The sequence below is a fragment of the Arachis hypogaea genome, chromosome 16 (genome assembly GCF_003086295.3).
Source record: "Arachis hypogaea cultivar Tifrunner chromosome 16, arahy.Tifrunner.gnm2.J5K5, whole genome shotgun sequence".
NCBI classification, from domain to species: domain Eukaryota; kingdom Viridiplantae; phylum Streptophyta; class Magnoliopsida; order Fabales; family Fabaceae; genus Arachis; species Arachis hypogaea.
The window spans coordinates 70,064,354-70,068,093 of NC_092051.1; the positions used below are offsets into that span (position 1 = coordinate 70,064,354).

Genomic DNA, 3,740 nt, shown 5'->3' on the forward strand with positions numbered 1-3,740 from the left:
GACTTCTGTGGAAGGAGCATCTCAATTCCTGCAATTGGAGTAAACAACTTTGAGCTTAAGCCTCAATTAGTTTCTCTAATGCAGTAGAATTGCAAGTATCATGGACTTCCATTGAAAGATCCTCATCAGTTTTTAGCTGAATTCTTGTAAATCTGTGACACTGTTAAGACCCATGGAGTTGACCCTGGGGTCTACAGACTTATGCTCTTCCCTTTTGCTGTAAGAGACAGAGCTAGGACATGATTGGACTCACAACCTAAAGAAAGCCTGAACTCTTGGGAAAAGCTGGTCAATGCCTTCTTGGCAAAGTTCTTTCCACCTTAAAAATTGAGTAAGCTTAGAGTGGAAGTCTAAACCTTCAGACAGAAGGAAGGCGAATCCCTCTATGAAGCTTGGGAAAGATACAAGCAATTGATTAGAAGGTGTCCTTCTGGCATGCTTTCAGAATAGAGCATCATATGTATATTCTATGATGGTCTGTCTGAACTGTCCAAGATGTCATTGGACAACTCTACTGGTAGATCTCTTCATCTGAAGAAGACGTTTGAAGAAGCCCAGGAACTCATTGAAATGGTTGCAAATAACCAATTCATGTATACTTCTGAAAGGAATACTGTGAATAATGGAACAACTCAGAAGAAAGGAGTTCTTGAGATTGATACTCTGAATGCCATATTGGCTTAGAATAAAATATTGACTCAGCAAGTCAATATGATTTCTCAGATTCTGTCTAGAATGCAAGCAGCAACAGGCAGTACTAAAGAAGTATCTTCTAAAGAAGAAGCTTATGATCCTGAGAACCCTACAATGGAAGAGGTGAATTACATGGGAGAACCCTATGGAAACACTTATAATCCTTCATGGAGAAATCATCCAAATCTCTCATGGAAGGACCAACAGAAGCCTCAACAAGGCTTCAACAACAATAATGGTGGAAGAAATAGGTTTTGCAATAGCAAGCCTTTTTCATCATCTTCTCAGCAACAGACAGAAAATTTTGAGCAGAGTCTCTCTAGCTTAGCAGCCATAGTCTCTGTTCTATCTAAAACCACACTAAGTTTTATGACTGAAACAAGGTCCTCCATTAGAAATTTGGAGGCACAGGTGGGTCAGCTGAGTAAGAAAGTTACTGAACTCCCTCCTAGCACTCTTCCAAGCAAAACAGAAGAGAATCCCAAGAGAGAGTGCAAGGCCATAAACACGTCCCACATGGCCGAATGTATAGAGGAGGGAAAGGCAGTGATTTCCACTAAGGAAGACCTCAATGGACGTCCACTGGCCTCCAAGGAGTTTTCTAATGAGGAACCAAAGGAATCTGAGGCTCATATAGAGACCATAGAGATTCCACTGAACCTACTTCTGCCATTCATGAGCTCTAATGAGTATTCTTTCTCTGAAGAGGATGAAGATATTGTTGAAGAGCAAGTTGCAAAGTACCTTGGAGCAATCATGAAGCTAAATACCAAGTTACTTGGTAATGAGACTTGGGAGGATGAACCTCCATTGCTCATCAATGAACTGAACGATCTAACTCAACTGAAATTACCTCAGAAGAGACAGGATCCTGGAAAGTTCTCAATACCCTGTACCATAGGCACCATGACCTTTGAAAAGGCTCTGTGTGACCTAGGGTCAAGTATAAACCTCATGCCCCTCTCTGTAATGGAGAAGCTAGGGATCCTTGAGGTGCAAGCTGCAAGAATCTCACTAGAGATGGCAGATAATTCAAGAAAACAGGCTTATGGACTTGTAGAGGATGTCTTGGTAAAGGTTGAAGGCCTCTACATCCCTGCTAACTTCATAATCTTGGACACTGGGAAGAGTATGGATGAATCCATCATCCTTGGCAGACCCTTCCTAGCCACAGCAAAAGCTGTGATTGATGTTGACAGAGGAGAGCTGGTCATTCAAGTGAATGAGGCTTGCCTTGTGTTTAAGGCTCAAGGATCTCCTTATGCACACATGGAGAAGAAGCATGACAAGTTTCTCTCAATGCAGAGTCAAACAGAGCCCCCACATTCAAACTCTAAGTTTGGTGTTGGGAGGCCATCATCATGCTCTGAGTATCCGTGAGGCTCCATGAGAGCCCACTGTCAAGCTATTGACATTAAAGAAGCGCTTGTTGGGAGGCAACCCAATTTTTACTTATCTATGTTAAATTTCTATTTTCTATTGTTATTTTATATTTTCTTTAGGTTGATGATCATGTGAAGTCACAAAAATAACTGAAAAAGCAAAAACAGAATGAAAAACAACATTAAAAACAGCACACCTTGGAGGATGATCTTACTGGCGTTTAAACGCCAGTAAGGGTAGCAGAATGGGCGTTAAACGCCCAATCTGGCACCATTCTGGGCGTTTAACGCCAGAAAAGGGCACCAGACTAGCGTTTAAGGCCAGAAAGAGGCACAAAGTTTCCGTTTAACACCAGAAAAGGGAGAAAAGCTGGCGTTTAACGCCAGAAATGGAAGAAAAGATGGCGTTACACGCCAGAAATGGGTAGCAACCTAGCGTTTAACGCTAGGATTGGCACTCCAAGGGGCGTTTACATGCCTAAAATGGTGCAGGGATGAGAAATTCTTGACACCTCAGGATCTGTAGACCCCACAGGATCCCCACCTACCTCAACTCTCTCTCTCTCTCTCTCTCTTCTTCACACCTTCCCATAACACCCTTCTTCAAATACCCCTCTCCAATCACCTCCAATTCTCTTCACCAATCACCTCCTCACAATTCAAATTCAAATCCTTTCCCTCCTACACCCAGCCCCTAATACACGAACCCTACCCCTCTCTCCACTCCTATATAAACCCCTCATCCCTCCTTCATTTCCACACATCATAAACACTCCTTTCTCCCTTGGCCGAACCACTCACAACTCTCCATCTCCTCCATTTTCTCCTTTTTCTACTTCCTTATTTCTTCTTTTGCTCGAGGACGAGCAAACCTTCTAAGTTTGGTGTGGTAAAAGCATTGCTTTTTGTTTTTCCATAACCATTTATGGCACCTAAGGCCGGAGAAACCTCTAGAAAGAGGAAATGGAAGGCAACTGCTTCCACCTCTGAGTCATGGGAGATGGAGAGATTCATCTCAAAGGTCCATCAAGACCACTTCTATGAAGTTGTGGCCAAGTCATTTGTACCCTATGCAATTCAGCTGGAATTGTCATAGAGGATGACACCCTCATTGAAGAGGACAAGCCCATCACTAAAAAAAGGATGGAGTAAATGAGTGAACCCACTTATGGACCTCAACAAGAGCATGAGGAAGTCCCTCATTAAGAAATCCCTGAGATGCGAAAAGGGATGCATTTTCCTCCACAAAACTATTGGGAGAAAATCAACACCTCCCTAGGAGAATTGAGTTCCAACATGGGACAACTAAGGATGGAGCACTAAGAGCACTCCATTATTCTCCATGAAATTAGAGAGGATCAAACAACCATGAGGGAAGAGCAACAAAGGCAAGGAAGAGACATAGAGGAGCTCAAGCATTCCATTGGATCTTCAAAAGGAAGAACTAGCCGCCATCACTAAGGTGGACCCGTTCTTTAATTTCCATGTTCTTTATTTTCTGTTTTTCGATTTTTTATGCTTTATGTTTATCTATGTTTGTGTCTTTATTACATGATCATTAGTGTCTTAGTGTCTATGCCTTGAAGCTATGATTGTCCTATGAATCCATCACCTTTCTTAGATGAAAAATGTTTTTAATTGCAAAAGAACAAGAAGTACATGAAT

At 42.1% G+C, this 3,740-nt stretch overlaps 1 non-coding gene across 1 annotated transcript; it reads right to left on the reverse strand.

Moving 5' to 3' along the window:
* Positions 1 to 333: 333 nt before the first annotated feature.
* Positions 334 to 437, reverse strand: LOC112760710 (small nucleolar RNA R71). Its single transcript, XR_003181138.1, has one exon. It is a non-coding gene; the product is annotated as a small nucleolar RNA R71 (small nucleolar RNA).
* Between the last annotated feature and the right edge of the window lie 3,303 nt (positions 438 to 3,740).